Genomic DNA, 10,011 nt, shown 5'->3' on the forward strand with positions numbered 1-10,011 from the left:
TTCAGGGGGACCTTCTGGCCAAGCGGGGAACAGGGAGCTCTCTGCACTTTCCAGATTCCAGGGCTGCTGTCCTGAGATGTGGCTGCATTTTTTTAGGGGTTCATTTACCTTCAAGAGCTGCTCTGTAAGTCCCTCCGTCGTCGCCAGGGGGCAGCGTCCGCCCGTCCGTCAGGGGCCCGCGGAGGTCGGATCCCTGCGGAACTGCGCTTTCTGCAGCCTTCTAAGAGGATGTCACCTTTGACTAGATGGTATCACGGCGAATCCCCACTTAATTCACCAGGCTCAGCCTGAGACGACTCTTACCGGTTTCCAAAAATGATATCTAGGGAGTGTGTACGTGCTGCCTTCGCAGATGTCCGAGGCCTGGCAAGTCCCAAAGAGGAGTCCCAAAGCCTGCTGAAATGTCACTTCTCCCTCGTGCACGAACTTGGAGCCCCTGCAGGGGCCCCGCGGAGGCGTCGGGGCTCCTCCTCCCCAGAGGAGGCCTCTCGCCTTGCGCCCCACTCCCAGCAGAGAGCCCCGGCTTCAGAAGAGTGTCTCACCTCCCATGCACACGCCTGCACCGTTTCCATCTCTGCTTTAGGAGAACGTTTCTTTTTCAGGCAAAGAAACAGATCGCAAGGGGCTCTGGTGAGGAGGCAGCTGGCCCTGACCTGGCGGTGGACTCCAGGTGGGGCCAGCGACTCTCCTCCCCCAGGACTGAGCAAAGCAAGGCGCACCTATTTTGGCAGAGATCCTCCTGTTGCTTTCCAGGCTCCTGTCCTTAGACTCTGGGTGTCCCTGCTCAGGTGTGAACTTGGTCTTCCAGCCTACCTGCTGGCCTGCCTTATCCACAGAGAGAAAGGAGAACAAGAAACTCATTCTCCCTTCTACTTGGCAGCACGGTCTTTGGACCTGATCCCTTGGCGGGTTGCTGCTCCTGTTCTAGATTTCAGGAAGCAGACTTGCGGAGATATTCCTGTGGTGGTGGATACCGCCCGGGTGCTGAGCGAAGGCGTAGGACTGAATGTCCTGTGGAATTCATGGCAAAACACGCCGGAAACCTTTCTATTATCACTGGTCTCATTATGTCCCTGTGTGACGAATTGTTTTTGAAAGATGCAGTTTACAAGGGAGGACTTCAAGTCACATTCTTGGTCTCTGGTCTCTCGTTTGTTTTGTTTCCTTGCTTTGGAAGCTCATCCTTGTCTGCTTTCTTGTAAGGCCTCCAAATTATAGCTCTTTATTTTACCTTTACACACACAGGGCGGGGCAGGCTCTTCCCAGCTGACGTCTGGGCCCCTCCCTCGGTCTGCGCCTGGGTGGGACAGTGGCCAGCATACCCACTCATCACCCGGTTTCCCATCATACCAAGTCTGTAAAGTTGTTGCCATGGAAACCACCAGAGGCCTCAGGATGGGGAGGCAGATGGGGGCCCATGGTGGGGAGGTGGTACTGACCCCTCCTTGTCAGAGGGAAGAGACAACAGCTCATGGAAGGTGCCCTAGGAAAGGACCTAGGGAAGACTTGGGACCCCCAAATTAGAGGCTTTGTGTGAAGGCGAGACCTTGGACTTCTCGCCTGGAACTGAACGGATGGTGTCCGGATCTTGAATGTCATCCAAAAGCCCACATGCCGAAAGCTTGGTCCCCAGCCCTTGGTGCCAGCAGGAAGTGGGGGGCCTTCAGGAGGCGAGGCCTAGTGAGAGGAAGCTGGCAACAGGGCCGTGCCCTGGAGGAGACATTGGGATCCTGGCACCCCCTCTTCCCCTCCCTTCGCTTTCTAGCCTGTGCAAGGTGAGCAGCTTCCTCTGCCACACGCTCCTGCCATGATGTGCTCCCTCATCACAGCTCCGAAGCGACAGGCCAGCTGACCCTGGACTGAGACCTACAAAACCATGAGCCAAAATGAACCTTTTCTCTTATAAGTTGATTCAGCTCAGGAATTTGTCATAGTATCAGAAAACTGACTCACTCACGTACCCTCCAGACGGTCCTGTCCCGAGTGAGGCCTTCCTTCACACAGGAAAGCTGTCCTGAGCCACATGCTGTCCAGCCTGCTCTGACTGCTTCCAGTGACATGGACACATTGCTCAGAAACCCAAGGTCAAGTGGACTGCACCACCAGAGGAGAGGTACAGCCAGGAAAGTAGGTCTTCAGGCCCACCAGGGCCCCCGCCTGATGATTCAGTTGGAGGTTTAGCTGGTGGGAAACTAGGGGAAGGTTTCTGGGTCAGGAAGAGGCATGAAAGACTGGAAAGACTGGCAGTTGGAGGCAGAGACAACCTCAGCGTGGCAGTGTCCTGGGGTCAGAGTGGTGTGTCAGGTGGCACCAGGGACAGTAGTGGATGCCAGGTTGTGAGCGGTTGAGCCAGCACGTGAAGAAGTCTAGAGCGTTGCATATGGTGGCTGCAGTTAGCTAGGATAGTCTGGGTTGTGCTTCAGCAACAGGTAGCTCCGGACCCCAGCGTCTCTATTCAGTGAGGGTTTGTTTTTCACTCTGGTCAGCATCTGATGCTGGCTGACATAGGTGAGGTCAAGCTTTCTCCCTCCCTTCTCAGGGTCCTGGCTGAGCCTGTGAATGAGACTGAACTGGGGCAGAGGCATGGCAGGAACAAAGAAGCCAGGAAGAAGCACGAAAGTTAAAATGAGTTTTATGTGACACAAGGAAATAAAGAGCCAACGACCTGGGGAAACCTGCACGCTTCGTATCAGGTTAAACAAAGAGGCTTTGTTACGTGGGCAGCCGAAGGGAGGTAAGAAACATCTTAACGAGGTCTATGGGGAGGCTTCTCCTGGCCGTCGAGCCTCGCTGGAGAACATCCCTTGCTCCTGCAGTGACAGGGCCTCCTCTACATGGGAGCTTTCAGCCGATTTCAGGAGGAGAAGGAGAGATCAGAGAGCCCTCCTGGCACCTGAGGTTCGTCAAGTTGCCCTTGGCTCTAGGTGATCCTCTGTCAACGTGCCACATTTGGGGCCCGTGTTCTGCCTCCTCCACTGGGATTGGACATGTGGTACATGTCGGGTACATGTTGGTGGCTCTCCCAAGACTCGAGGACCCAGCCACCGCCGTCTTATTCATCACCATCTCAATGTGCAGCTTTGGGGTCCCCACTGTGGGGGAAGGGAGCCACGGAGCTCCACAGGTCCATGTCCTAGAAGCATGGTCCCCAGTGTGGCTTTGTTAAGAGGGTGGTGGGTCCTTTAAGGGGTGGGGCATAGAGGAAGGTCATTACAGGCTCCTTCCTGCTCTCTAGCTTCCTGTGATTCCTCCCTCAGGAACTCCTTCCATGATGCCTTCTGTCATGATGTGATGCAGCCAAGGGGGACCTCAACAGAGCTGGTACTGTGCTGTTTGAACTTTCAGCTTCCAACATCATGAGTAAAATGAACCTCTTGTCTTTATAAAGTACTCAGCCTCAGGTTATTTTGTTACAGTAGCACAAAATGGACTAATACAGCCCTCATACACGCTTTGCTAAACTTTAGCCAAGGAATCACCCACTTAACTTCTACTTATAGCTTGACCACCAGAATTAGTCACATGGCCCCAAACTAACCACAAAGGAGGCTGTAATGTGCAGCCTTCCCCAGCATCAGGGAGAAGAAAATGAAACATTGGTGAACATGGAGAATTATCTTGGCTCTAGTGGTTGCCAAATGTTTGGGACAGAACTTTCTTATGTGGCACTGGGTAGCCCTGAGGTATTTAAGTGGGGGGAGGGGTGTCATCATATGACTTCACGTGGGCCATTCTTTGTGACAGTACAGGCAGAACATGAGTATTTCTGCTCTGGGAAAGGCAGGTCACTATATTTGGCCAACTCTGAAATGCAGAGGCTCAGGGCTCTTAGACCCGGGGTCTTCCTGGCCAGAGAGAGAGAGAGAGAGAGAGAGAGAGAGAGAGAGAGAGAGAGAGACCAAGACACTGGCTCCAAGGTCAGGGCTGCTGGAGGGCAGCTGGGTGGATGCCGTGCTCCTGGGGGACCTGGGAGTCCTCAGAGGGTTGACTCACTGCAACCTGGTGAGCAGATTGCTCCAGGGAGGCCAGGAACGGAGGCTGGGGAGGCCTGGGCCTTGACAAGCAGGTGCAACTGAGCGGGTACTATGGCTGGTGTGCTGAGCCCCGAGGACTTTCTGCCGGAGTCATAAGAGGGGATTCCAGGGGTGCCCCTCCCCCACATGAAGCAAAGGCCATCTGCCAGGAGCCCCGGGGAGCCTGACATTCACCCAGCAGGAGCAGCGCTTGACCCTGGTTTGGTGGCCTGATCTGTACTTTAGTAGGGTCTGGAATCCTTGAGCTGGTTCTGGAAGCTTCTGCTTCCAGCTTAATGCTCGACGCTACTGCCCTGGGGCTCCCAGCTGCACACAGAGCTGAGGCCTCATGCCTGCTGCCCTGCCTCTGGCTTGTCCAGGCTGCCGACTGCCTGCCTTGTGCTTCCTGGGCGCTCAGATATCTGCACTCGCCCGCTTGTCTACATCCTCCTCTGATCAGACTGCTGCTGACTTTGAAATAACGCCTGTGCCTGTGTGTTAGTCAGCTCTTCCTCACTACGACCAAAAGACCCCACAAGAACAACTTAGAGGAGAAGAGGGTTATTTGGGCTCCCATGTTCCGAGGTTCAGTCCATGGTCGACTGTTTCCATGTGCCCGAGGTGGGACAGAATGTCATGGTGGACCAGTGTGGCCGAGCACAGCAGCTCAGGAGGAGGAACCAGGAAGCAGAGAGCTCCATTCACCAGGGACAAAATATAAACCCTGCGGGCACATCCCCAGAGACCTGCTTCCTCCAGCCACACCTACCTGCCTCCAGTCACCACCCAGCTCATCTGTCTGGGTGGATTTATCTGCCGAGTAGAGTGCAGCGCTCACAGCTAATCAGCCCCCTCTGGACACTCCTGCGTGGTCTCACCCAGGGGCACATAGCCCAACCACAGCAGCCTGAGGCCGAGTTCCCCGCCGCTCCCTGACCGCCTGGGTCCTTAACTCAGCACGTCCGGGCTCTGCCCCTCCAGGCCCTGTCCCGGGGACACCCACGAGCCCCACCTTCCTAGTGTCCCGCCCGCTTGTCAAGGCCCAGGCCTCCCCAGCCTCCGTTCCTGGCCCCCCTGGAGCTATCTGCTCACCAGGTTGCAGTGAGTCACACCCTGAGGACTCCCAGGTCCCCAGGAGCACGCCATCCACCCAGCTGCCCTCCAGCCACAGGAGCGAGGGGCCCACCCGTCTCCCGGCCCTGGCGGCCCTGCCTCAGCCCTCCCGTGTGCAGGAAGCTGGCCTTTCTACTCAACCCAGGGACACTGGCCACGTGTGGAGTCGCCTGGAGGAGAGGGCTTCCACACGGACAGAGGGCTTCCAGGGGACACGCCCCTGGGCAGAGCACTGTGACAGGGTTGAGGGACGTGACGATTGGCATCTGACTGAGAGGCCTTCCTCCCTCTGTGGCAATTACCTTCCCCTGACCCCTGACCACCAGTCGAAGACCCTGCCACCTTCCTTGGGTGGAAATTCCAGCACGAGGGATCAGGATGGGCTCACTGATTCCAGATGTGGCCAGCAGCAGAGTGAGCAAGGGACAGAATCTTCCTGGACCCAAGGCCCCTGACGAGGCAGCCGCTGCAAAGAGGCAGGGGTATGACCGAGGCGGTGCTGAGCTGCCGGCAGGTGCGCAGCAGAAAGGACCTGGACCCCAGGCAGATGTGCCTGGAATGCTCAGATGTGGGCTGACCGGTCCTGCTCCAGGACACAGCAGGCCGCAGTGGCCCCGGGCAGGGTCCAGGGCGCCCGTCCCCGCGGTCACAGGGAGATGAGGGGCCCTGCTCTGGCACCCCGGCCCCAGCAGCACATCCCCGCAGAGAAGAGAAGACAGGCGGGACAGTTCCGCTGGCCAGTGCAGGGTCCCGGGAAGGGCGCCTGCCTTCGTCCTCTTCAGTGCTACGGGATTTGCTGTCAGCCACGGGGGCGGAGCAAGATGCAGCCTACTGGGCGGCCTGGTGGGGGAGCAGACGACCTGGTCACTGTGCTCGGAGGGCCAGCACCCGCTGAGAACAAGGGCAGCTGTGCTCAGGTCACTTGGGATTCCAGAGACTGTTTCCTGGACTACCTGTTACCGTGTGTGGCCTTATCATCAGGTTCTGGCCAATGAGATAAAAGTTCAAGGTCGGGGGCTGACTTCTGGGAAGGCTGTTTAAAGAAAGATACCTCAGGTATAGCAGCCCCAGCCCGGAATGTGGATGTGATGGCTGGACTCTCAGCAGCCATTTTTCTCCATAACACAATCCCAAGTTAGAAACTGCTTTAGGATGATACAGTAGAAAGAAAAGGTCACAGGTCTTTGATGCTTTCTGGTATTATCAAGCCAGGCTTGGATAACCAACCTCCAGTCTTGTTTTGTATGAGAATGAATACATTTCTGTTTTGGTTTACCCAGTGTTATTTTGAGTTTTCTGACATGTTCAACTGAACCTAATCCTAAGAGACACCTGACATGGAAAAATCACCTCTTGAAGAAACAGTGGACATTCACAGAGGAACAGCGAGAAACTTCACAATAAAGAAACACTTCAGAGGCAGAGTTCGGGATGTCCCCTGAAGATTCAAACTTCATTCAATCTACTCCTCTGCCGGAGCTTGTGGCTGTTATGGAACTTCCTCAGCAGCTGACTTTCAGAGAGTACAGTGGTTTGCATATGGTTTAAGTGTGACCTCCACCAAAGTTTGGATGTGTTGGTTGCTTGGACTCCAGGGTGGTGGTATTGAGACGTGGACCCTTTAAGAGGTGGGACCTAGTGGGAGGCCCTTAGGTCTATGGGGATGGGCCAGAAGGGGTCGTGGGGCCTGTCTTCCATCTTCCTCTGGCTTCCTGTTTTGAGATGCATGCAGTCTCTCTCACACACAGGTGCACACGCCATGATGTGACAAAGCCAAGAAGGCCCTGCTTGGAGCCGAGACAATGCCAGTGTCGTGCCCTCCCCTCAACTAGTACTGGGATTGAACCCAGTGGTGCTTATTTTGAGACAGGGTCTCTCTAAAATGTTGTCCTTGAACTCATGATCCTCCTGCTTCAGCCTCCCAAGTTGCTTGGATTACAGACGTGCACCACCCCGCCATCTGTGTCATGCCCTGAATCGCTGAACTGTGAGCTAAGTAAACCTCCTTTCTTTATAAAGTAGTCTGCCTTGGGTATTTCATTACAGTAATGAAAAAAGGGCCAACACAGACAGGGAGCCCATCCTGGAATATCCAAATGGGCCCACTGTGCTTCCTTAAATATAGACTAGAAACAAGAGAAGTCAGAGAGATCAGCTGAAGAGGAAAGAAACACAGAAATGGGGACATCAAAGAGACCCCAAGGGCGAGAAGGACTTGGTGCCCCACTGCTGGTTTTGACATGCAGGGACCTTCTTGCAGGGATCAGAGAACTGCAGGAACTGAAGGCAGCCCAGGGCTGCCCGCCCACAGGGAACAGGACACAAGGAACAGGACACTCCCGACAGCCTGAAGCCGGTTCTACCCAGAGCCTCCATTTGAGGGCCCAGGGCAGAGCAGCCAGCGGAGCCTCCCACCTGCTGACCCACCGAGCAGCGTTGGAAGCAATTGTTTTGTCTGAGGCCATAAAGCTTGTGGTTATTTATTTCAGCAACAGTAAAAAAATTATTACTGAAACTGATTCGTTTCACTCAAAATATTAAATGATTGGCAAAATATCACACGCACATGGTTAAAAATAAAACAGCAGGAAAATAGTGACATAATCTGCAAACCCCGCCCACCCTGGCTGCCCACAACCAACTTCCTTCTCTTGATTATTTTCCCATATTTTCTCTGCATTTCTTTTTCTTTTTCTTTTTGTCCTGGGGACTGAACCCAGGGGCACTTCACCACTGAGCCACGTCCCCAGCCCTTTTTATTTCTTATTTTGAGACAGGGTCCTGCTAAGCTGCTGAGGCTGGCCTTGAATTTGGATGTCACCACTGCATGGTCACATGACTCCGAGGTCCTTCCCCTGCTGTCCCCTACTCCTGGTGTAAGCTGGACCTGAGCGGGAGGCCCTCATTGCAGTGAACTGCTTGGGTATGTGACCTCGTCTGGTCTCTGCTGGCACATGAGCCCCTCCCTAAGAGCTCCACTATGTCCTCACTGGCCCTCGATGGTCCCCTAGGGCACCCGAAGGCCGTCCAGACCTGGGCAGGGAGCTTTCTGTATCTGCACACATGCAGGGGAAGAGCTGGGGTCACCGCAGCCAGCCCGTCCCTGCAACCCAGCCGCTCCTGCCCCGCCCTCTGCAAGCCCAGAGGACCCCTGCCGGCCGGCACCCCGTCTCATACTCCCTAGACCTGTGGGCACGGGCCCCGAGCCTGGCACTGTGGTTTCTTATTAAGGTCAAGGCCATCTGCCGTGGGGCTAGGGAGGTGGGATGCAGGTGGCCACGGGCAGGAAAGCCTGACATCCCCCTTCACATGGAAACTGCGGGCGCGTGGGGGCAGGTGCACCTCGCCCTCCAGGGCAGCTGTTCCCATGCCAGGGCCTGGGGGTTTCACGCAGGGGCTCTGGGATGCCACCCGCCTTGGGGTGACTCCATGGGCAGCAGGTGAGACCCCAGGCCCCTCCCTCGGTCTTCTCTACTCTCACCCTGTCCCACCTTGCTGGCTGGGTGTCAAGGTCCTGCTCAGGTGACAGTTCCCTTGCATCTCTCCAACCCCCAAAGACCATCCTCCAAAGTCAAGACGTGGGGGACTTGCGTGTCACCAGGAAGAGGTGTCCCGGGGGAATACATAGCTTTGCTGCCACCCCGTCCTTGACAGTGGGCATGTGCTTGGACGAGGGTATGAGATCCACCAGCCCCTCACAGTTTTATGTCACTCCCTTAGGTTCGGGGGACTTGCTGCACAAGGCACACCCGCTCACTGTCACTTGTATGGGAACATGCCCACAGTTTACATTTCATGCTATTTTTCTTCCAATGAGCAGGAATGCCTGGGACCTGGGTCAGGCGTCACCTCCTCTCCTACCGTCTGGGTGACAGCAGTGACTTGCAGTCCCATCCTCAGCCTGCAGGGGGCACCAGAGACATGGGAAAGGGGGCGCTGCTGGGAGGGGACCCTGAGAGGGCGGCACTAATCCTGGTCCTTCTGTGGCCCTGGACCAGGCTGAGGCGGCCAGCTCTGTACAGGGACAGAATGTGAGGAGGGGACGGCTCCCTCCAGTGTGGAAGGCCAGAAGTCAGGCTCGCTGTTTCCCCGACCTACCTGCTCTCCTGCTGGCCCCTGGGTGGCCTCCGTCCTCAGCACAGGTGGCCTCTCAAGGCTTGGCACCCTTGGTCCTGCCTGGAGGCCCCGTCCCTGCCTCTGTTGGTGGAGGCTTCTCTAGAGGGAGTCCACTTTGCACAGCAGGACAGAGCAGTGCAGGACAATGTCACTGGGCTCCGCCACCAGACCTCTGACCTCTCGGCCGTCTAGCATTACCAAGACGTCTTAGCTGTCTCTCTGCGCTCCTGACTCGTGTTAACTGGTGGGCAGTAAATCCTAGAATCCTGTTGTCCACAGCGGTCGTGTGAACCCGGGGTCTATGAATTGGTTGTCACATTCTGGGGCCTCCTTTTCGAGCTGTGGGTTTGAGCCCATCGTTCCGGTCCATCAAGATTCTTTCAACTCTTCATTCTGTCCTCAGGACCACGTGCCCTTTCACCTCGTTTCACACAGTTGGCTGTTTTGATAAAAAGATTTCTAGGTGCTGAGCAGAGACAGGCTCTGATCCAGAGCAGGCGGCACCACCAGAAGCTTCCAGCAGACACTGGGTCTTGTGTGTCAACCCAGCTGCCCCACTAAGCCCAGTCTCATGGGACTGGACGGCCACCTTCAGGCCTGGGCCCTCCCTTCCAGCCTCTGTTGCATGTCCTGTCCTCCTGCTGAAGCCTCCCAGGACCTGCAGAGGTTGGCACAGGGACTCTGCACTTTGCTGGAAACCTCATAGGCTTGCTGTGGCCTCTCTTTGGGCCTCACCCCATCCCTACTGCTTGGGGAGGCTCAGAAGGAC

This window comes from Sciurus carolinensis, chromosome 13 (assembly GCF_902686445.1).
Source record: "Sciurus carolinensis chromosome 13, mSciCar1.2, whole genome shotgun sequence".
NCBI lineage: Eukaryota > Metazoa > Chordata > Mammalia > Rodentia > Sciuridae > Sciurus > Sciurus carolinensis.